This window comes from Lagopus leucura, unplaced genomic scaffold, assembly GCF_019238085.1.
Source record: "Lagopus leucura isolate 7727_CA_CO unplaced genomic scaffold, USGS_WTPT01 Super-Scaffold_100002, whole genome shotgun sequence".
Taxonomy (NCBI): domain Eukaryota; kingdom Metazoa; phylum Chordata; class Aves; order Galliformes; family Phasianidae; genus Lagopus; species Lagopus leucura.
In genome coordinates this window covers 43,162,285-43,186,029 of record NW_024962263.1, presented here as the reverse complement: position 1 = coordinate 43,186,029, position 23,745 = coordinate 43,162,285, and the positions used below count along the sequence as shown (strand labels likewise).

General features: G+C 41.1%; 2 long non-coding RNA genes across 6 annotated transcripts; both read right to left on the bottom strand.

Moving 5' to 3' along the window:
- Positions 1-6,646: 6,646 nt before the first annotated feature.
- On the bottom strand, positions 6,647-13,558 carry LOC122179436. 2 transcript variants are annotated; one of them, XR_006178689.1, is made up of 4 exons: positions 13,460-13,558; positions 12,003-12,128; positions 8,866-8,949; positions 6,647-6,732 (listed from the first exon to the last, which is right to left on the bottom strand). It is a non-coding gene; the product is annotated as an uncharacterized LOC122179436 (long non-coding RNA). The 2 variants fall into 2 exon arrangements; XR_006178688.1 differs by lacking the exon at positions 6,647-6,732 and adding an exon at positions 7,145-7,274.
- A 5,183-nt stretch (positions 13,559-18,741) lies between these two features.
- Positions 18,742-23,406, bottom strand: LOC122179360. 4 transcript variants are annotated; one of them, XR_006178668.1, is made up of 4 exons: positions 23,206-23,406; positions 22,576-22,666; positions 21,088-21,731; positions 18,742-18,808 (listed from the first exon to the last, which is right to left on the bottom strand). It is a non-coding gene; the product is annotated as an uncharacterized LOC122179360 (long non-coding RNA). The 4 variants fall into 4 exon arrangements; XR_006178670.1 differs by lacking the exon at positions 18,742-18,808 and having other exon boundaries at positions 20,625-21,169; positions 21,613-21,731; XR_006178669.1 differs by lacking the exon at positions 18,742-18,808 and having other exon boundaries at positions 20,625-21,169; positions 21,640-21,731.
- Positions 23,407-23,745: the final 339 nt, after the last annotated feature.

The following is a 23,745-nucleotide window of genomic DNA, read 5'->3' as shown; positions in this document are numbered from 1 at the left end:
GGCTCTGCAAATGCCAAGGCAGTTAGTTAGACTGATATAAACCAGCTGAGTATCTGGCCCTGAACATCATGCAAACATGCAGCACAAAGGTGCCATCCGCTCAGTGGATTTACAGACATTCTCTGCTAAAATGAATGGGCTTGTCCTTATAATTCACTGCTTTCTATGTCACTGATGTTCTGAGACCAGAGCTGGCATGGCCATTCTTATTCTATGCAGCTTGCAGCCTTGCTCTGGACCACAGAGCAAGATGCCTTGCTCACAGTTTTGTTATACAGAGAGGCTGGGATGCTGCATCCCAATACCCAGACAGGATGTGCCTAAGGTGAAGACTCCATCCCAGGGCTGGGAATCTCTCTGCCTCCCTCTTTGAAGCTCCTTCAGAACTCTCATCCCATTGAGGAACACCCCTCATCCACTGTGTTTGGTCAGCACTGCAGCAGAAATGAAGGAGCTTGTGGGTCCACATGCAGAGCTTCCCAGCATGTGAATTCCATCCCAACAGTGCCATTAATGAGCACTAGAGAAGGCATTAGCTGCTGCTGGGAAATTACAGTTTTCCTGGCTATTTTTGTCTCGGGGTTCTCTGTTTAAAGCTAACTTGGCACCATGTCTCTGTGATGACTATTTACATAATTACAACTGGCTTCTGCTCTAACCCACAACCTTAGGAGTCCCAGGCTCTTTCACATGGATGAAGGAAAATGAAACATGCACATTGCTTTTGAAATCTGTCTCTGAAAATCTCTGATAGCAGCAAGCACTGATTACATCACACATACATCACACAAACAGACACGTTTTTCAATAGGGATTTCAGATTTCCTATTTCTAATTATTTATAGAAATGCCCTTTCCCTCTGATATAAATAATCTCCTCAAACCTTAGTGCTTGCTTGCTGTGAAAAATGATTCACATGGGGCTGCATGTATTGTGTTACTGTGTGTTTGTTCATTGCCATGCATTTGCTGATCCAGAAAACTGAGTCTGAAAATGGTTTCTGGGGAATGGCTCCCAATAAAAACAGTGCCAGTGGCCTCATCCAGCCTCCAAATCCTTGAGGCACTACTGAAATTAACTTGAATTGCATGCAGTAGTGGAAGTGAATGTCTTCATTTTTTTCTACCAAATATTTATAGCATCTATTTTCTCTTCATTGGCAGATTTTGCAACAGATGTTTTAATGAGTTTACCCTCACAGAAGATTAGCTCTGTTAATTTACAGAGTTAATTGTAGTGCTAGATGAACCTGCCATGATTTAAGCAGGCATTTAAGTTAGAACTGGAGTTTAAACGTTTCTTTGAACTTTGACCAAATCAGTTTGATCCATGAAACCAGACAGAAGCTAGGATTCCCATGGGACCCCACGGTCAAGATCCTGCCAATACATCATGCAGGTGCAAAGGAAAATAAGTGATGAGGAAGGAATGTAAGCACAGTTTTGGTGAGCTTAAAGGGTTACTACAGGACTAGACCAGCGTGCAGATAGACTGCAGAAAGATGTGCATAGCCTTCAGACTGCCCTTTTCCCCATTTCACCAATATTTTTTTGCTCCTCTCAAAGGCTGAGCAAATGCTGGTGCCCAGCTGGTGCAGGGATGCTTGTGTCATGTTGAAAGCTGATTCCCAGGGCCCCACTCTGATTTACTGACTTCCCATCAAGTGTATTACTACCCTGTAGCAACAAAGCAAAATCTGATTCTCAGTGACGCTGAGACAGCTCCTGCAGATCTCAGGAAGGCTGCACACAGCAGAAGCCTCAGTGTGAGCTGGTGCTGTAGGGAGCTTTGCTGCCCTCTGTCACACACTCAATAATAATTTCCAGTGAAATTATCTACAGTATATTTTTAAAAGACCAATCGAATGTGAAAAGTTCTAATGACTAAGTGTTGTTTTCACCTTTTATAACGGACTGCTGAGAGAAGTGTACTTTGTCACCAACGAAAAGTGTATTTTAAGAGGTGGAATTGTTTGTTATGAGAAATCACTAAGGTGATCCATTTTGACATCTTAATTATCCTGCCCCCCGCTCAGCACTGATGAGACCTAGCTGGAACACTGCATCAGGATGTGGAGTCCTCAAAGCAGAAGAGAAGATTGCACCCAGAGGAGGAGAAATGATCCAAGGGATGGAGAGGACAGGCTGAGAGAGCTGTGCCTGTTCAGCTTGGAGAAGAGAGGGCTCTGAGATGAACTGATAGTGGCCTTCCAGTATCTAAAGGGAGAGTATAGGAAAGAAGGGGACAGACTTTCTAGCAGGGTCTGTTGTGATAGGATAAGGGGAAATTATTTCCAACTAAAAGAGGGGAGATTCAGATTGGATATAAAGAAACAGTTTGTTTTTTTTTTTTTTTTTTTTTTTACCATAAGAGTAGTGAGGGGCTGGAACAGGTTGCCTAGAGAGCTGGTGGAAATCCCGTCCCTGGAGACACTCAAAGTCAGGCTGGACGGGGCTCTGAGCAAACCAATCTAGTTGTGCATTGCAGCAGAGCTGGAACAGATGACCTTTAAAGGTCCCTTCCAACTCAAACCATTCTATGACTCTTTGATGCAACAAGATTTCCACAGCAGCCTAAAAATAATGTTAATTTATTTGAATAAGTTCTGAAAAAAAAAAGTTTGAAGCACAGTAAGTGGAACATGAAGCAGTAAGAGAGCAATTTGCTTTGTGATATGCCATCCTAACTAGGGAGCAATGTAACCACGCAAATAGCATTACACATATCAGGTTGGGCAGGGGAAGTTTTCCTTCTGTCCTGGAGTTGGTTCGTGCAACCACAACACCGGATAGACTGCAAAAAAGAGCACTGCTAGGCAGCTGGGATCTCATCAATAACTGAACTCATTAGCGGTGTGTGGTGACTTGAGCTGTCATTTACCTCAGTAGACTTAGAGGAGTGAATTGGTGTCTTTTCTGATTTTTCTTTCAAACATTGCTGCTGCTCTGTGTAAATACTTCTTCACAGACAATTAAAAGACCAAAGACAGGAGCAGGAGTTAGAGAGACAACACTGTGTCTTAATTAGATTTTTTGCAAGTAATTGACCCAGGCATGCAAATGGATGTCTGAGATTTGTTACTGCTGTTGCTGTTTTATCTGAAACAGTTTTTCATTAAAATTTTTTTTTTACCAGACATGAAAACTTTCAATAACAAAAGGTTTTGATCTTTTAGGGTTTGAGGGTGGAAAACAGGACTCACTTCTTGACTGCATCTAAAATTCACTCTAAAAAAATCTAAACCAAAATAATACTATATATAATAATAATACTCTGGGCTCCATCAAAAGAGGGGTGGCCAGCAGGGACAGGGAGGTGATTGTCCCCCCTCTACTCTGCTCTTGTGAGGCCCCATCTGGAGTACTGTGTCCAAGTGTGGGGCTCCCAGTACAAAAAAGACAGGGCGAGGGTCCAGAGGAGGGCCACGAAGATGATCAGGGGACTGGAGCACCTCCCCCGTGAAGACAGGCTGAGAGAGCTGGGCTTGTTCAGCCTGGAGAAAAGAAGGCTGTGGGGTGACCTCACTGCAGCATTTCAGTACCTAAAGGGAGCCTACGAACAGGAGGGGAATCAACTCTTTGAAAGGGTTGATAACTGCAGGACAAGGGGAAATGGTTTTAAGTTGAGGGAGATTTAGGTTGGATGTCAGGGGGAAGTTCTTTAGAGAGAGTGGTGAGGTACTGGAACAGGCTGCCCAGAGAGGTTGTGGATGCCCCATCCCTGGAGGTGTTCAAGGCCAGGTTGGATGGGGCCCTGGGCAGCCTGGTCTAGTATGAAATGGGGAGGTTGGTGGCCCTGCATGTGGCAGGGGGTTGGAGATTCATGATCCTTGAGGTCCCTTCTAACCCTGGCCATTCTGTGATTCTGTGAAAATAATACTAATATTACTCCATGGAATGAGAAGTATGAGCATACAAATAGATATAAAAGTTATGTTCACAATGAATCAAACATTTAACATCCCAATAATTTACTGTTGAAGCATACAATATTAAAAAACGAATATGGACATGAAAATCTTACCAGTTGGAGTATCAAACACTACTCTTATATCATATTTTTTATAAAATTAGTGAAGAGCACAAATAAAAAGAATAGCTTATGTCTTGAAACTACGTCCGTACCATTAAGTCATTTATGTATCTGTTGCACTCCTATCCCTTCTGCTCTCACAGCTTCTGAAGGCTGCTGAGCAAGATGTCTGACAAAAGAGAATTCTGATTAATGTTCACAGAATGCTGAAGGGCATGTTTCAGCATCTCTACAAACAGCAGGAGGTGCTGTGTTCACTCTGTGGTGGGCTCTCTGCTTCAGCATGGAGGAAGTCTACCTTATGGGCGAGCTGAGGCATATTAACGGTATCTGAAATAATCACAGGAGAAAGTTTAGACAGTTCTGAAACATGCCAAAATGGAGGGTTTAGAGGGGGCGGTGGAGGGGGAGAGAAGATGTTTGTGTTGTGCTTTGTTTCCCTAATTTACTCTGCTAGCTGGGGCTTTGTTGATTTAGTCTTGTTCCCCAACCAATGTCTCAAAGCATGCAGGAGCGCTGCATGTTTAAGTATTCTGTAAATCTAGATTTGGATATCATCTTCTTCCACATATGTACAGGATTTATTTCAGCAACAGAAAATCTGTTTCTTACCCAAGCACTTCTTCCCTGCCATGCTACTAAATCCCACCTCCTACTTTATCTGGAGGCCATTAATTCCCACCACGCCTGGAGACCTGTGACTTGTGGCCTGGCAATAAGGCTCTTTCACCTGTAAAAGGACCCAGCTTTGTGTTAGCAGGGAGTGTGAGCACAGAGGCTGGAGCATTAACAAGCAGAATTAGAGGGTTTGCCAGCAGCTATTTAGATGAGATTAAAGAAGGTGTTAGGAGAGATTAGGTGCGGATGGGTTTGGAGATAGTGATAGGGGTCAGTGGGGACATAAGGGAGCACATAGGGACAGCGCTGTGGCATCCCCTGGCTCAGGACAAGGTTTGTATCAGTGACAGGCAGTGGAGGTGGGAAGGCAGGGCTTGAAGTGACCATGTCCTGCAGAATCTGTATGAAAATTTCTATCTTCTCCTGTCTTAGCCTATGAATGGCTGGTCCAGCCCTAGAAATCATCTTTTCTCTGCTGTTCTTCCATCTTTTGTCTGTAAGTGATGGAAATGAGACTTGAGAGCATACATCTGACTTGTTTATATTGATCCTTGTAGACAGAAGGCTACTAAAGGTGCCCCGCACTTTTTCTTTTTTCCACAAGTTAATTAATAAGCTCATGCTTCCTACCTGTGAATCCTCCCTCTCTACCCCTCCACCCCTCTCCTCACTGTTAAGCACTCCCAATGATTACAATAACGAGTTCCACAAAAGAATGAAAGAGAAACCCTGTTAGTTCTTAGTTTTTCCTTTTTCCTTACTGGCTTCTGCAGTCTTGAGAAAGGTGAATGATGTGTTTGGGCTCATCCTTCCTCTGCATAATACACCCTTGTCTCAAAATCCACCACTCCTAAAGGAACGGTGCAGCGTGGAAAATGTAAACTTCAGCAAAGGTTACTGTGTAGATAGCATCCCCAAATCCAGAGATTGGATCCCTAAGCCATCTCAGGCAGGAGGAGGATGGAAGGTGGATGAAGGGCTCTCTGTACGGAGGGGGAAAGGTGATAAATATGCGTACGTGCAATAAACCGCGTATATTTAAAAAAAAAAAATGTAGATGATGCAGTAAACATCCACATGGCTAAAGAGACTCTTCACAGAATGACGGCGTGACCGAGACAGGCAGGGCCCTCTGGGTCTCTCCGTTCTTAGCCTTCGTTACTCTACAGCCCCCTGCTGGCAGCGCCGCTCTCAGCCTGACGCAGCCCCCAGTCAGGCGCGGAGCAGCGGAACGAGCGGAGCCAAGCGGGAGGAGGCGGCGGGAGGCCGCCAGGTGGCAGCATTGCACCACCCGGGAAGCCCCGGCGGGGTTTCCTAGCCTTGTTTCTGTAAAGCCGGTTTGTGACACCTACACATCGCCCTCATTACCTGTTCAGCGAGCTGTTGAGTATTTTATGAGGCTGTGTGCCCCGTCCTTTTCCTCCCCCTTGGCTTGGTTGCCTGTGTTTTTCACCAAAGGGATTCAGCACAACACTTCCGCAAAGAAATAATGATCTGGGTGAGGATTTATGCCACTTAGAATTGAATCATTGAGATTGGAAAAGACCACTAAGATCATCTAGTCCAACCACCAACCCATCACCACCATTAGGCTACCTCAAGTCTTAAAGTCTTCAAGGTCTGCAATCCATAGCTTGCAGCGACAGGCAGAGTCCTGCAGACCGAAAATGTGAACGTCTGATTTAGAAATCCCACCCTTGAAAAAGATAATCATTTGAGGGAGAAAAATCCCAGAGCAAAACAAGAGATTACGTAATGTTTATAAATATGTAAAGGGTGTGTGTCAGGAGGATGGAGCCAGGCTCTTCTCAGCGACAACCAGCGATAGGACAAAAGGCAGTGGATGCAAGCTGGAACACAAGAGGTTGCACACAAATATGAGAAAAACCTTCTTTACAATGAGGGTGACAGGACACTGGAATGGGCTGCACAGAGAGGTTGTGGAGTCTCCTTCTCTGGAGACATTCAAAACCCACCTGGACACACTCCTGTGTGGCCTGATTTAAATGCTCCTGCTCTGGCAGAGGGATTGGACTAGATGATCCTTCACGGTCCCTTGCAATTGCTGGCATTCTGTGATTCTGTGATTAAAGAAAAGGAGAGCCGCATTAACAACTTGCTAATATCTCCCAGCATCTTGCTAAAAGAAAGGAGTACTTGGTACAGTTTTTATGAGAAGTTGGGTTTTTCTTTTGGAAGTAGATGTGGTGTGTGACACAAAATATTCACAATCACAAGTTAAAAGGCAGTTTGCTACTCAAACTGTTTTGCAAGCAATGAGAATTCATTGGTCTGTGGTGCATCATATATCTTCTATCTCGGTGTGTCCACATAAATGAAGTGTGCAAAATAGCTACTTTCTCCATGAGTAAGTGCTTATTTCCTAGTACAGACACTGAGATGGATATAAAAAGTCCATTTCTGAATGAGAAAAAAAAATCTATCATTGCTGGGAAACAACTGGAATGCTTCTGTTTTGTCAGACCAGTCAGCAATGCCCATAGAAGCTGGTGCATGAAGGTAGTTGAGATGAAACACATCACCAGACATGGCTGCACAGAGCTTGGTGGGCTTTGTCCTTCTGTATTTCATCTGGCCTTTCTGCACACTGCTTTGAGAAGCACTACGAGGGGAAAAAATAACAATAATAAAAATAAGCGGGAATTAAAATTTTTCTCTTTCAGTTTGTTTCTTTCTATAATTTAGGTATGTTTTCCACAGTTTTGTGAAATACAGTTACCTAACACCATTTGCACTTAGCTCTTCCCTCTAAGATAAATGTTTCTGGACTGCTTTTCAGGGTAACTGTAGAAAAACCCTCTTCAACAGAGACTTGTGAGGATTTCCATGCTAGAGCTAAGGATGATGTCTGTGCTGGGATATCCACACATTTATATGAAGCTCTTGTTCACACAAATACTAGATGATATTCAAAAATTCCTTTTCAGCTTCAGCCAGTCTGTTTTTGTTTTTAAATAGCTTTTACTCTCCTAATTGGCTGTTCCTTTCTCATTGCTTTATTCTGCTACTTCTGTGTGCTGTTGTTTGTTCTCATTGCCTACTGAAATTGTTGGACTTGAATCAGTCAGCACTGTCATTTCCAGGACTGAGTCCAAATATCTTCAACTAATCAAGTCCTGGACAGTTATTTCCCAGAAATGGTGCTGGAAACATCAGTCTCAGACAGCCCCAGCAGTAAGGCTTTGCAGTTGGACTGACCCAAAATACCCACAGGGCACAGTCACAGTCACTGTGTCTGCATCCAGCCCAGAGAACATAACAGTCCCTCCACTGGAAATAAAGACCATATTTGTGAAACAATTAATAATCTCATCCTTTATCTATCAGTGTGTTCCTTGAAGTTTGTGACCGGGGAGCTTAACAGAGACCTGTAAGGCTGGATATCTGGCCTTGGTGAGCACACTGCAATGCCTCCCTGGGGAATATCCAAGCACCAACACTGAGTTTCAGTATAAATTGAGCTGCCTCAGCTTTATGCTTAATAAACAGTAAGTAACCGGCATCAGCTTTGTTGAGCAGTATCCCTCTCCTTAATGAAAGTTACAAATATTCACTAGCTTGCTACAGAGGGGTTAGCAAAGATTTATGCTCTGTTTTAAGCACATGGCAGAATAGCTTCTGTATTCACATAATCAGTAGCCCATAAAACCTTAAAGGGAATTTTTATCCCAGAGACTCATTTCTGTCTCTACCAGGGGCTCCGAGGCAATGTCATGGAGCTGTGTCAGGGAGGGGTCATGTTGGGTATTAGGAAAAGTTTCTCCTCCAGAAGGTGGTTGAGCCCTGGAACAGGTTTCCCAGGCCAGTGGTCACAGCCCCAAGCTGCTAGAGTTCAAGCAGCATTTGAGCAACACTTTCAAATGTAGGGTTTGAATTTTGGGTTGTTCTGTATGGAGCCAGGAGTTGGACTTGATGATCCTTGTAGGTCACTTCCAATGTGGGATATTCTATGATTCTGTGTTTCTATGATTTAGTAATAAAGCTGTGAGCGGGCTTTCATGAAGAACACATTTTTAACCAGAAAGAGTCTCTTAAGATATTTAGAGAAGGAAAAACTGAAAACCTTTGAAATGTCTTTCAATTGAGCTTTTAAAGGAATTTAAATGATGCCATTTGTGTGTAACAGCTAGATCACAAATTTGGATTCTGATTAAATACTGGGGAGAAACTTCACATCACGTCATTCTGCTTACAGATTTATCCATTGTGAGATGTGACCAAAGTTACTTGGAGATACGCCCCTTTCTCCTTCTCCATGGGTACAGCCACTGTGCAACCTGTGGAAAAACAAAAGAAAGCAAAAAGATTTGCCATTGCGTTGCTATATGGAAAATACCAGTAGGATCATTGTAGTCACACAAGTCACGAGTTTCTTTTGAAGTTCTCTACGGTCAGGTAATGTAAACATCAAGGTTTTACTGGAATTTCTCTCTCAAAATACTTCAAATTCTGGCTATGGTTCCTGGATGAAGCCACCAGTGTTTGGTACCACGTTAGTCCTTAGATAATGATATTCATTTTTACCAGACTATATTCAGTCACACCATACTTCAAGAAAAACACATGAGCAGCTTTCATTACCTTGTTGCATAAGTTAAGGAGCAGATAATGCTAAGTTTTACTAGCAGCGTTGAGGGCCAATGCATCTTTAATAGTTACACAATATTGCAGGTATAACTGTTTCTCTAAATATTAGACCTGAATAGCTGTCTCTGTTCCTTGGTATCTTTTATTACCTCCAGCTCTATAAACATCTCTTCCATTTCTTCGACTAATGAAAACCCTACTATATTCCCTTCTGCAAAAGCAGCCCTACTTTTTTTCTTCTGTTCCCTATGTCCCCCCATGACATGGGTTCAAATTAAATGGTGTTCTATACCTAAGCATTTTTTTCCAAGACAAGCCTTATGGATTCCCGAATGTTAACAGTCTACAGGGAGAAAAACAACATAAATTCTTTTCAATCCATATGTTTGGCAATAATAATAATGGGGGAATCACCTGTTGCTATTTCTCGTGCTGCTTGGTTAAAGGAATGTGTTTCTCTGCTGTCACCCAAATCATGAGGTTTTCCCCCTGTGTTATAGTGTTAAAAGCTTGGAACTGGTCAACCAAGAGAGTACAGGGTGAGCAGGAGCACTGTGAACAAACAGCACAATTCCTGACACAATATCTCTCAGCTCCCTAATTGCAAAGAAATCATCACGTGCTGATGGCATTGCAGAATACTTTGACCTGAAAACCTAGCCTGCAGCCTTCACTAGAGATAACTTGATAATATCTTCACAGAACCACAGAATCACAGAATTGTAGGGATTGGAAGGGACCTCCAGAGATCATCGAGTCCAACCCCCCTGCCAAAGCAGGTTCCTTACAGCAGGTCGCACAAGTAGGTGTCCAGGTGGGTCTTGAACATCTCCAGAGAAGGAGACTCCATGACCTCCCTGGGCAGCCTGTTCCAGTGCTCCGTCACCTCACTGTAAAGAAGTTCTTGTGCACATTTGTGCAGAACTTCCTATGCTGCAGTTTCCAGCCATTCCCCCTTGTCCTGTCTCCACACACTGCTGAAAACAGTCTGGCCTCTTGCTAACAAATAAACCAAAGCACTGGTAACACAAATTATTCCTGCTATGTTGAGTGATACCCAAATTCACTGTGAACTCAACTCTTTCTACCTAAAGCATTTTTGCCATCCCATGCCTGCAGGGTGTGGGACAACAACTTACAAAGTCACAGTTTCATGCTGCTGAACACTACACTGTCAAGATGCTCTGCTTCGACCCTTTAGAAGGACTTTGCATAACATTTCACAATTACAGTTTAATCTTCTCATGTGTCTATGGTTTATGCACAGATAAAGAATTTCAGCAGTTGCTATCCTTTCTTCCTGAAGCCAAGGAATTAAACTAGATTCCTCTTGTTCTGACCTGCACGCATTAGAACACAGATGGTTGTTAATATTTAACTGTACCTTAATCTTTTGCTCATGAAAAATATTTACACATCTCATATTAGAGAAAGCGATACTTAAGGCAATCAGGATTTGGAAAATTTCTGTATTTTTTGTGTTTAAACAGCTGGCGTCAGAAGCCTTCTCAATCCCTACCATACACTGTATCCTGATGTTCTAAAATTGAAATTGTATGGTAGTCTCTTCCTACTATGTTCATGCACCTAGTAACAGACCAGTTTCTTGGAGATGATGCATGTCCAAGTGAATTTCCATAGATGATGTAGGCAATTGCTCCCTACAGAAAAACCTCAGCTGGAGCCTGTCGATGCTCACTATGCAGGCCAGTGTGGGAGTTTACCTGCTGGCTGCTACAGCAGTCTACATCCTGCCATACTCACAGATATTTTTCCTGTTTAACAGTCTTATCTTTTTTTTTCCAGTACTTTTAAAAATTATTATTTCAATATGGACACAAACTAAAAATTCCAAAACGATGACTGAATCTGAGTGGCTCCTTTGTCATTTTTCCAAGGCCTTTGTTTTCAGAGGGTGGCTGGTCAACCTTTTGTGACTCTCAGATCACATTAAAACATCACAAGCTGGATAAAATACATACTTTTATAATGCCTACTTATAAATGGCATTACTGGCAAAGCCAGAAATTAGATGAAGAGATTCTATCATCAGAAACATTTAGGAGGTTGCATCAGAAGAAATGTTCAGCTTAAGGCTTTTGTAAATGCACAGCTAGGGAGCTTTCTGGTCTCTAGACCTCAGAGAGAAATGGGAAGGTGAAGTCTTTTCAACAGAAATATAGATATATATGTATGAACAAAACTGTGCAAGCTTGTAATAACTGAGGAATCACAACTGGACAGGAGCGAGATTTCTTAGTCATCCATGTCCAAATGTGGTGGGGTTTGGATCTGATTTCAAAGGCACAGAGATAGGTCTCTATTTAAATATTTTCTGAAGTTATATTGAAGTCTCATAACTATCGAGTTCCTGTCTGTTAACATGCAGTTTTGACAAAGATCTATCAATTCCAGGCAAATTAAGCTCTCTCAAAGTCTGTGAAATAGTTGGCTGCATAGACTGTTCACATACCCCAGCTCAGGGAAAGATAGCAGTGGGAGCTCCTGTGTTAATGGACCCTGGGGAATCCACTGAGGAGAAAAATTACTCCACAAGCCATCATTCAGGGAGATACTTACTTGGGGGTTGGACTCGATGATCTCTGGAGGTCCCTTCCAACCCCTACAATTCTGTGATTCTGTGATACTTCTTTAATACATCAGTCATAAGATATCAATTACGAAGACAATTACAGTAGCACCGTGCTTTCAGAACAAATTTTAATTTATGTTTTTACTGTACCTCAATTTTTTCAGACCTTTTTCCTCCAGCAAGAGACCCTTAGACAACTTTTGGGAAGTTCTGCTGGCTTCTGCTTGTAGGGGATGTTATTCTCTTCTCAAGGGTAATGTAGCAACTTTCCTCACACTGTGAAAGTCACAAAAAATGCAGATTTCAGGTCTTTAGAACATGCTAGATGGATGAAACAGACTTCTCAAATATCTCTCTTGCCATTTCCAGAGGTTCTCAGCTTCTACTAGAAATAGTGCAAGTGCATTGATTTGTTCGCTGTCTGAATTCCTGCCAATTTTTTTGCCAACTCTTTCTGTCCAGATATATATCATTGACTTGGGCACATAATTCTCACTAATGGTAGAGTAGTATCCTTCATCCTTATCACTGAAGGCTCTTTTCCCACTTGCTTTTTCCAATCTAGTTTCTAGGGTTTCCAAAACCGAAACAAAACAAAACTCACAAAATAAAATAAAGCAGAACAAAACAAGAACCATCTTTCACTTCTCAGTGAGACTCATAGATAAGGGTTGGAAATGAGGACCGTTCCCAGAGGATAGCTCAATGGTGTCGAAATGGTATAAATAAAGTTTTGTTTGGGGAACACATTCATCTGAAAGATTTACAATTTTTTGCATCTTTAGAACACATTAAAAATACAAGATAGTGATAAATATTCAAAAGAGTAAAAAGTGATTCTAAATACCCCCTACACTTACTGTGTAAGATTTTATTCTGTGTGCCAAAATCCTCAATCCACACAGGAAAATGCCTGTTGTTGGGATAGGGTAATAGGGAGTGACCTGTAAGATCAACAGTTTCTCATTCTAATTGTGATGGGCACTATCAGCCTATCTACCAGCTATCAACCAATGGGGGGATACTTAGCTCTTATTTGAAATGGATTTTAATTAAGCAATAATTCTCCTGTAAGAAAAAGAAAAAAGCAAACATTTTCAGTCTCAGCAACTGAGCATGTTGTCATCAATATCCTTAAGTATTCAAAGCATTATTTCACCTGCAGATCAGATTCTCTAAAAGACAAATATATTTCTCAAATATCAAATTTATTTTATATTAATAGAACTTGCAAATACCTTCTCTGTTTATCAAGTGATGCAGAAATCCTATTTTAACTGCTGAAAAAGGGACTGAACTCCAGCGAAACCCTGCACTTCTCCTTTTGACTTCTATGCTAGCAGGAATCCAGCTCATTTTGATATAAAAATGACAATAGTAGGTAAAGGATTGAAGTGGGAGATCTTCATTCTGTTTCTGGTTTGTTTCTTTTTTGTTCCTTTGTAAAACAGCAGACACCTGTCTGGTAATCAGGATTGCTACCTGCTGCTGGTTTCTTTTAAACTACCTTTTGTTACCTCTCTTCCAGCTTCACAGACCAACGTTGAAGTTTCCGTGACAAAAAACCTGCAGGTTCCAGAAACAAAACCAAGGTCACAAACACCAACCTGGGACTGTCAGAGCAGGTTGTCAGAGATGGGATAGGTGGGAGGCTGAACTGCAGCTGTCAGAGCCAGGAGAGATCTGTGCCTCTCTTCTCACTTCTGAGCCACCTGAACACTCCTTGTAGGAATCAGAGACAATTACAACTTCAAACATCTGTGTCTGGGAGGGTAAGTTAAGTGGCCTGAAAAAAAAAAAAAAAAAAGAAAAAAAAAAAGACAGAAAGAAAAGAAATAGCCTTGAAAAGGAAGGTAAGTGAGATACTCAAGAATCATAGGAGAGATTCTTCTCCTTGCAAGACAGTCAACATTTGAATTGACTTGGCATATAAACTGAGGAGAACCTAAACTGATGATGATTTTGTGAAAAAAGTGTAGTCCTGCACTGTTTGTAATACCTGAAATGAAATAGAAGCCTATCATTCAAACCTACTACTATGGCCTTCTAAAATCACAGCATTTTATCTTTGAAAAATCCATTCTTGTTTTTTTGTTTTTTTTTTTTTTCCTTTTCTGAAAAGAGGAAAATAGTGGGATTTGCAGTGGCATTCAGCTGGTACTTCAAGAAATATTATTGCCATTACAAGGTAGAAATCTATGTTTAAACACAGACTATGAGCAGCATAGCTCTGCTTTCTCAGGCAAGCTGCTCAATGAGTAGTGAACTGAAGAATTCACATCTGATCGCACACATCTGTTTCCCCAAGGATATCCCATCCTTTGTCCCACCTCTACTGGGAGTTCCTCAGACTTATGTATGGCCATGTGAGTAGGGCTGATTGCAGTACTCTGCTTTTGCTATCTTACACAACTACTCTGTGATCCTTCCATTTAGTTATAAGCCAAGTGAAAGATTTTCAAATGAAAGATGCCTGGGAGAGGGAGAGCCCAGGGACCCCAAGGCAGTGCAGGCTTAAGCCATTAGAACTGTACTGCAGTGTGATCCAGTATCCCACATTTTATACACTCCTGCAGAAATATAGGAGTAAGTTTTTAATTTTGTAGACCAGCCATAGGCTGCCAGTCAGAAGCTGGGCAAACTCCTCTGTTTGGGATGTTGACTGAAGACTGCTGCAGCTCAGAAGGGTCAGGATATACTTGATTGATGCCCGCACCAAGCAGTAGGAAATATCTTTTTTACTCCTAAACCCAGCACACTCCCCTGATCACTGTGCACAATCTGAAACTCCTCCTTGTCTTTGGCATTGGAATCATCCTCTTGAGAGTAGAAGGCAGGCTCATAGTTGGTGCCATGCAGTTTTCAGACTGGGTCTCCAGCCTGCTGCTGTACTTTGTATAGAGCAGACTTTTGGCTACTGTGGATCAGCAAGCTGAGGAACAAAGCCAGGACATGCTGCCACACAAACACTTCAACATCATCTTAAAGACTCCTGATCAGATATTTTCACGTCCAGAGCATGTATGGGAAAAGCAGTTTGTCTGCTCTAAATCTGTGGAGCCTCATGATGGCAGGATACTCAATCTAAATCTCCCACTTTTTAGTTTGAAACTATTTCCCTTGCCCTATAACAACAGACCCTGCTAAGGTGCTTGGAATATCATCAGTGCCTTTACTGATTTCTTTAGCAGTGTTATTTTCATCTTGGAAAATGGTTCAGAAAATGCCAAGGCTGTAAGGGCAGCCTGGGCTTCAGCAGAGACCTTTTGGGATTGCTGAAAACAATGACCTTCGTCAGAGATGTGCTGACCAAATGAGCCCTTGTTGCTGCTCTCTGCTCCCTGCTCCATGAGAGCACCCATCCTACATCCCAGCTCCTCCTGAGGCAGATGGGCAATTAGTCCACTTTAAGCAGCTCTCACACAAACCAGACTGCAGTCATGTTTTAAAAAAATGATACGTCTGTTTCTGGAACCTGACTGCAATCCAATTTGTTTAAAGGTTGCATGATACAGATATCCCAGTAACAGCTCTTCAGCCGCAGGAGAGATTGATTCTACTTCCCCTCTTTTGCCAGGGAATAGCCTTAGCAGAACTTTCAAATTGATGGTAATTCACTGGTTTCAAAGGGCAGATGAAATAAATCTTTTGTAAAGAGGTTTGCCCCAAGAAGAAACTGCCAGTTTAAAGAGCTTAGAGCTCCAAGTCGTCGGCCTGTGTGCTCTGTGTAATTTAATACTGGAGGATCTTGGCTAACTTCATTAAGAGGATGACAGTGAAATTGAGATAAATCATCTCATGAGGGGAAGGGACCAATATAGAAAAATAAAATAATCAGCAGGACAAGCTGGTTATGTTACCACGCACATATCTTAGTTCTACATTAATGTTAAAGTGACTGGCATTAATATAAACTATACATTTTTGCTTCAGACCCTGTGATGTTGGGAAGTAAGATATATTGTATAATTCATAGACATGCATCTGTAGTTGCTGGATCCTTATTATGTTAGTTCTGATTACTTTCAATCCACTAATTGAGTGAATTTTGTTCTTTTTTATAGTCATTTTTATATCTTCACTAATTATTATCTCCAAAATATCTTTACAAACCAAGTAACTAAGGTTTAGCTTCTGATAATTAACAATAATTCCTTTTTTTTTTAAGGCATGGAAATTTTCCCATACTCTACCATCTCTTAATATATTCATACTAAGCACAGCCTCCAAAATGTGTAACAATGGTAAGAAAAAAAACCCAACACAATAAGAAAGCTAATCCCATTGTACAGAGCTGCAATTCTATCTCATAACTGCTGACCATATATATGTATATATATATGTACATATATATATTCACTTTGGAGGGAATATCAACCATTTGTGCAAAGATGTTTTCCCCAGAAAGCTGAGTCACTGTTTTTGTTTAACACATTCAGCATAAATTCTGTATTTAAATAATGCCTTTTCCTGTGTTTTGACAGAAGTAGCCCTGCATAACATTCAATTCTTCCAAGCAAGCAAGATTCAGAAACTATTTCAGGCTCTGTATTTGCAGCTTTTCAACATGAGTCCTCTGCAGCATCTCTCCCACTGATGTTTATTCCATTTCAGAGGTATCATGCTGGATGCTGAGGGAACAGCTGCTCTGGTTTAACCATTCTCTTACTTCAACTTTGTGCCATAATTGATGGTGCAAATCTGCAGGGTGGTCTTCGCTCTGTACTGGAGGCAGTGACCGAAGAGGAGCAGGCATGGGTTGTCACTCAAGTTTTGGATGAGCCTGCCCTTCTCATCTTCCCATCTCTGCCCTCTCTGTAGTCCCCTAGGATGGGAGTTTCTGTGGTTATTATTTTTCACATTGGGTAAATGCAAAGCACTACGCAATAGTGTCCCATGTCACTTCCAAAGGCTTCACTGCTGATTCCAACCTCAGCATTGCCATGATTTACATGGTGGCCAGATGCATGAATGCCATGGCAGAGACCTGCCAGTCACCCTGCGTTGCAGGCAGTGGTTACAACTTTAGCTTTGTTGCTACAGCTAAGGAGATCACACACCAGTATCTCTGGACTCTGCAATTGTGGGTATATTAATTTCCTTAACTAAAGAACACAAATACTCCATATTTTATAATAAAAAATTATAGTGTTAGATTGAATGAAATCCAAGAGCCTTAGCTGAAGCAGGAAATCTCTTCTTAATATTTTTATTCCATTTGCATTGACTTACAGTACATTTCCTTAGTACACATAACAGGAAAATGTTTTTATAACTGATTCATCAAAAAAGTTTTTGCTCTACATCAGCCACAGGGAAGGATACAGATCTGCAGTGACAGACAACCTACCTGACTTCGAAATAAGTGCACTAAGAAGCATTACTCACTGCAGTAACTGACCTGTCTCATCATCTGCTAAAAGGGACTTAAGCAGGGACATTCAACAGAGTGGCTAATCATTAGTTATATCTTATGCCTCGCTACCTCAATTTTGAAGATTGATAGATGCTTTCTGTACAGTTAGGGCAGTTACTGGTGCCCCTATGCATGCTTACCTGTTGCCAGCAGTTGCAATGGGTTGCTTTGCTTGCTTTTCAGTATTCTCCTCCTTTTTCAGCTCAAATTTTCACAGGTTTCTTTGTATGTATGTATTTAGTAACCCTAAATGGATTTCTACTTCATGTTTGTTCTCCCTCTTAAATCCATTAAACCTTTTACCAACAGCCTAAGGAAACTTCTAATTCTCAGTAGGAGGTGAGCTCACATTGAGATCTCTCACAGAGAGGGGTTATCACAAAGATCCCTCTACCATTTTTCTGCTTACCATAAAGTGTCCCTTACTCCATGGACAAAATGCCTTATTTTGTTCATTTTGTATGAATGTACAACAAGTGAATCAACCAAATTTCACAGAATAGCAGCATGGCTGAGGTGGAAAGGGACCCCTGGGTTCACGTGGCTGAACCCCTGCTCAAGCAGAGACGCCCAGAGCGGAGTGCCCAGTACCACACCCAGGTAGCTTCTGAAGATCTCTCTAGGATGCTTGTACACATGCTCACTCATTTTCACAGACAATGTACACAGCAACATTAAACAATCACAGAGTAATATAAAAAAATAAAAAAATCTGGAAGGTTACTGGGAAGCTCTCTAGTCCCATTCACAAAATTAAGGCAGGGGCAGCTATAATTATGTTAGCATTGACAGGTATTTCTCTCATCTGCTCATTAGGAAAGTGGACTTCCAGAAAACTGAGATACTCACCTCACTTGGACTGTTTGACTGCAACCATTAACTAAATAACCTTCTTTTCTAACATCTACAGACATCAGGTGCGTATTATGATAGAACAAAATTTCTTGCATTGCCAGCCACTCCCTAAGTGGAAAGGAAAAACTTCTTTAGGAAATACATATTTTTCTTTTGATGCTTCAGTTCACAGAAATATCAAATATTTCACAGAGTTTTTGAAATATTCCTGCATTACTGCTCATTAGAAAAGATAGTATTCTTCATCATCTGAATATCTCCACACAGCAGAGAAGGGGAATTAGGATTATTCAGGAATACAGAGATTGACTAGTGTGGCAAACAGCCCACAGATAGCTGGTAACATAAGAAACAAGGGAAAATGTTTTGTATATGGGTCATCATTTGGATTTTCAATCATTTTTCAAGTGTTTCGGATTGCAAGGGATATTTCACTTGAACGTAGAGAAATGCTGAAGAACAACTTGTTTTTTAAGCATGAAAAGAACTGAAGGAAACCTCCAGTGCATAAATGTATCACACCAATGTTTCTTTCACAGAATGAGGAGTTTCTTATTTAATAGTCTGAACGTTAAGAGCAATCAGAACTTACATTTGCTGCAGCTTTAATATAAAGCTTTCTCTGAAGAATATGCTGCGGTAGAGAGTAAGCAATATTTTCTCTGGTCATAAATAGATCTTTCAGCTGAAAGACATAATGGCAAAGGAGAAGGAAAGGAATGAAATTTCATTCATTTATGTAGCTTGGTACTCAAGCATTTGTATTCGTCTTTTTCTGATTTTTTTTTTTCTTTTGTATTACAATATCTTAGGCATTATTAACGGTATGAAACTTAACAAAATTGGGGAGTACTAGGGTGTACCATGCTCACATGAAGACTATCGTGTAGTCATAGAATCATAGAATGGCCTGGGTTGAAAGGGACCACAGTGATCATCTAGTTTCAACACCCCTGCTATGTTCAGGGTTGCCAACCACCAGACCAGGTTGCACAAAGCCACATCCAGTCTGACCTTGAATGCCTTCAGGGATGGGGGCATTCAAGGCATGAGCGATGGGATGCCCGCGTTTTAGGTGCTATATGTGCTTAATATGTGCTATATTAAGAAATGTTTGTGTATTCTACCTCCAAATTTTTGCTCAATAATTCTTCTGAAAATCCTGAAATTTATTTCCATTCCTTTACCAAAAACACTAATGGAGAAAATATTTTCTTTTGGTAAAATGGAAATGTAGCACAAATCAGTCAAATACTTGTTTCTAAGTCTGAAACAGAAAATGATTTATGTAAGGAATTAAGAACCTCTAGAAAACCTTATGAGAGCCCAGTTGTAATGAAATGTATTAAAATGAAGACAAACTTAATATAAATAATGACATAGGACTTCTAATAACTTATTTATGTATCAAAGAGTAAAGAAGTGCATCATTTAGATATGCTTAGTGAGATAAATTATGCTAGAAAATATGCTGGATATGCTAAGTAATATGATAAGCATGGGAAGTAACTTCTCCTTAAAGCATTTCTTAAAATAAAGCCTTCCCCAGGACTTTTCCCCCCACGATGCTCCAGCTCCAAGCAGGAAGGAGGGTCCCATCTTGAGACCCTTCTGTCAGGTTTTGTTGCATGAGCCAGCAGACACAAAAGCTGCTGGGAGGCACCAACACAGGCAGCTCAAGTGACCACGCAAACCCTTTTTTCTTAGGAAGTCAGGCAAGAAAACTCCATTGCTGACCTCAGATATTCAAATAAGTGAGTGACCCAGGTTCATCTGAGCTCTTTGTGCATTTTGCTCCATATGGTCTATTGCCAAGATACAGACTATGATTTGTATAATGTGTAAGTAGCAGTTGCAGCTTTTAAACCAGTGTTACAAGTTTAATTGGGTGAAATCTAGCGTTTTTTGAGATTATGAGAATCCTGGCAAGAGCTTTTAGAAGCAAGCACTCCAATCAATAACTGCAACTTGTTCTGTAATAGGGGGAACGCAACTAAGATTTGCTCAGCTCCTAGAAAAAAATTCCTAGGCCTCATTCAAAATATTAATTCTTTTACATATCTCTTAAAATAATAATATTAGAGAACATGCTACAGATTTCATAACAGAGATGAGCTAAAGCCAGTCCTCTTCCAAGTATCATTCTCAGAGAAACATTGTGTACCTTCAACACAATTAAAATGTAAGCACATAATTTCTAAACCTCAGTCGGGTCCTGCAGCTTTTCTCCCCTCAATTTGCAGTGATTGGCATGGAATGATGCATAATGGCTCACTTGGCAGATTGCCTTTTTGCCAAAGTACAGGTAGACCTCATCTGTAAGGGAGATAGAGTATAATGATGTTTTATTCCACTTGCTAGAAAATAATGATTCCCTATCATTGATTTATCTCCTGGAGATGGATTTGTGAATATATGTGAAATTAGAAGCTGTTCACATGAGGTTTTAGAACCACTGTGGATGACAGAGTAAGATCATAAGTTCATTTACAAGCACATAGGAAAGGTTCTTGTTGAAAGCAAAGTCCACTGAATATTTATTACTTACTCTTGTTCTAACATGCTCCAGATTTCCTTGGAAGTCTTCATTTTCTGAAGTTACTAATGCTTTCTGAACCTATGACTGTACTAAACACACAAAGTGCAGCTGCTTTTTCATCCCTTGATCTTCAGCTGCTGTCAGAACAAGTTTTATCTAATAACAGGTGAGTTAATGGTTTTCACTTAACAGTAAAAGCAATACTTCAGAAACAAGACAGGTAATGGCATCAACCTGTCTCCCTCTCTCACAGGCACAAAAATATATTCAGCAAAATAGGAACAGGAATAGTGTACAAGACTTGTGATGTAGGCTTGCAACAGTCTCTGAAAACAGTGCTGACAGTCTGGCATCACTCTTCAGCTGCCGCTGTGTGTCACAAAACACCATATGCCTTTTGTTACTATGCAGACACTAGATTTCACCTGCAACAGGGTGTTCTCCTCCAGGTTACTTTCTTCCTCAGCACATAAAGTGATTAGCAGGCAACAACAGAGCAGGGAGGATCTGTTTAGTAAATACAATATTTCGCTTGGTAAGCAATTTACTTAAGAAAGAGAATGCACCTTCATTTCACCTAGAATAATATACTCTGCAAAAACATAGTTTTAAGTGGTTTATGTTGTAGGGGATAAGGAGATCTAGGAGAAGACCAGTAAAAATCTGTAGGAAAATTGCTTTTTTTTCAGAGCAGCCCCACAGCTCTAGCACCATCCCAATTTGAACTTATGCTTTCAGGGTCATTTGGTGCCCACTTGTGGCCTTTCATCCTATTCCTTCCTGCCGTGGTGATCTCTTTGAGACACTTTAGTCACGAAGGTCCTTGTACCGGAAGAGACAGTGGTACCCAAGGCCTGTCCTTTCAACTATTGCTCTATAACTGTGTGCTAAAAGGACTGGGAAGGTGCATTGCTGGTGACAAATAATTGCTAATTAACAACCCTTGCTACCAGATGCTGTTTTCTTCTCATCTGTACTTTTGGAGTTTCAGTCCAAGATGAAGCAAGATGACAGCAAAAGAGATGTGAAGTGTTCTCAGTCTGATGCACTGCTCCTCTAGAGAGACATTCTGAAAGAAACAAAAAATTCACGTGGAAGTTTTTTTTTTTTTTTTTTCTTTTGTGGAGATGGGCACTTGGGTGAAATGAATGGATCACAAAATAATAAGGAACGGGACAATTACAAGCAGAACTTATTTGTTATCTGCTGTCAAACCTCAGCAGTCAGGGGAACACAGTCATACATCTGCCCTAATGAAATGCGACAGATACTTAGAGACCAAAGGCTGACATTTACTGACAGCATTGCCATCTGCAAGGGAAAGCTGCTAGTACCCAGACATCATAATCTGTTCAGGACTGTTTATTATGGTACCTTTAAACTGCAAGACACAACCTCAGAATCTTTGTATTTTGTCAGCTCTGCACGTAGCCCCATTACTGCGGCTCGGATTTTAATTCTCAATCACTCAGCGTGCTCCCTAGCTGCATGGTTAACTTCCCAAATCATCAAGTGTCCTAATAGTCTGAGATACTGATATTTGAAAGTGGGAAGAAAGTACACACAAAATAAATACAGCATGCATGCACACACGCACAAATCAGCAAGCCTTCTAGCCTGCCAGCAGGCAGAATAGAAGTTAACCTAATTCTTACCAGGGCAAATGGAGTTATATAATCTGATTTATAAGAGTAAGGGGTTTTTCAAGGAAGTGAGGATTTAGCATATGTAGTTGTTTTGATAGCTTCAGAATCAAAACACAGCTTTAGTTTCAACACACAATGTGAATACAGGAAAAACAGTTAAAAAAAAAATGAAACATGCAGTAAAGGTATGGGCTTGTTTGTGGTTTGGGTGGGTGTTTTTTTTTTTGTTTTTTTTTTTTTTTGGATCATATCAAGGAAAAGCTTTACCTGTGCTGGAACACAAATTCAAACAGGGTCTAGGGGGCCAATTCCATATCTTTTTTCCTCACATTTTTTTCTGAGCAAGGAAGAAGGTGACCTTGAGAGATAAAGCACAGGTCAGCTGGAGTGAAAAAGAGCAGGCAAAAATAAACAAACAAACAAGGAAGTTAACTTAATCCTCTAGGCTTCGATGTTTCCTTGGATTATAAGGAAGAAAAACCTGAAGGCATGCATCGAGTTACAGAAGATGTGCCTATTTTGGCCTAGAAGTAAGGTTTTTCCACACATCAGGTATGCTGAAGGCTGGTCTGAATTCCTGACTTGCTTGCTAGTGTGTTTTATTTCCTGTCTGACGGTGAACAAAGAACACCCAGGGGCTTGTTGCTAAAAACAAACTAACTAACCACTACAACAGCAAAGAGGGACTTGCTTAGCTGCTTAGCTCAGTGCAGGAACCTTTCTGGGCAGGTAGAAGGCCAGTGCTCTCTGCAGAGGCCTGCTCATTGGAGCCTGGATCCCCACCTGTTCTCAGCTAGACCCTCAGCTCCTCTGAGGGTGATGATGAGCCATCCGTCACCTGGTATGGGCTCTGATCTTCAAAATCAGCTTTAGCAAACAGAAGATAAAATTTGGTACCTTCGAGAGGAAGCAGAGCTCTCAACTAGGTGGCATCCCGTTGTTTTTATGTGCTGAGGAAGCACAGGTATTGTTCTTTCATACAGTCACCAGAGGGGAGAATGATGCTGTAGTGATTCATTTAAATTTGAAAATGTTGCAGGAATGCACCGGATCCTCTCAAGAACCTCTTTTGTAGATTCCCTTGACTTTTTTATTTTTTTTCCTGGAGATGAAAATATAGAAATAAAGAAATGTACAAGGTCAAGAAAAGAGCTGCAGGGTCAACTTGCATTGCAAGGGCCACTTTCCCAGGCACTGCAGCCTCTGTTGCTGCCTGCAGCTTTCAGCCAAAGAGACTCCCTGTTCCCACCTAACTCTCATTGATGGAATATGTGGGAAATCAAATAAATGTCAGATAAACCTGGTCAACTCTCATAAGTCAGGGCAAACTGTTCACCAGGAATAGTTTTTCCCCAGAAGTATTAAAGATGAGTATCCCGTGGGTACATCAGCAAGAAGCTAAGGATGAACTGGCTAACACAGTTCTCCTTGGACATA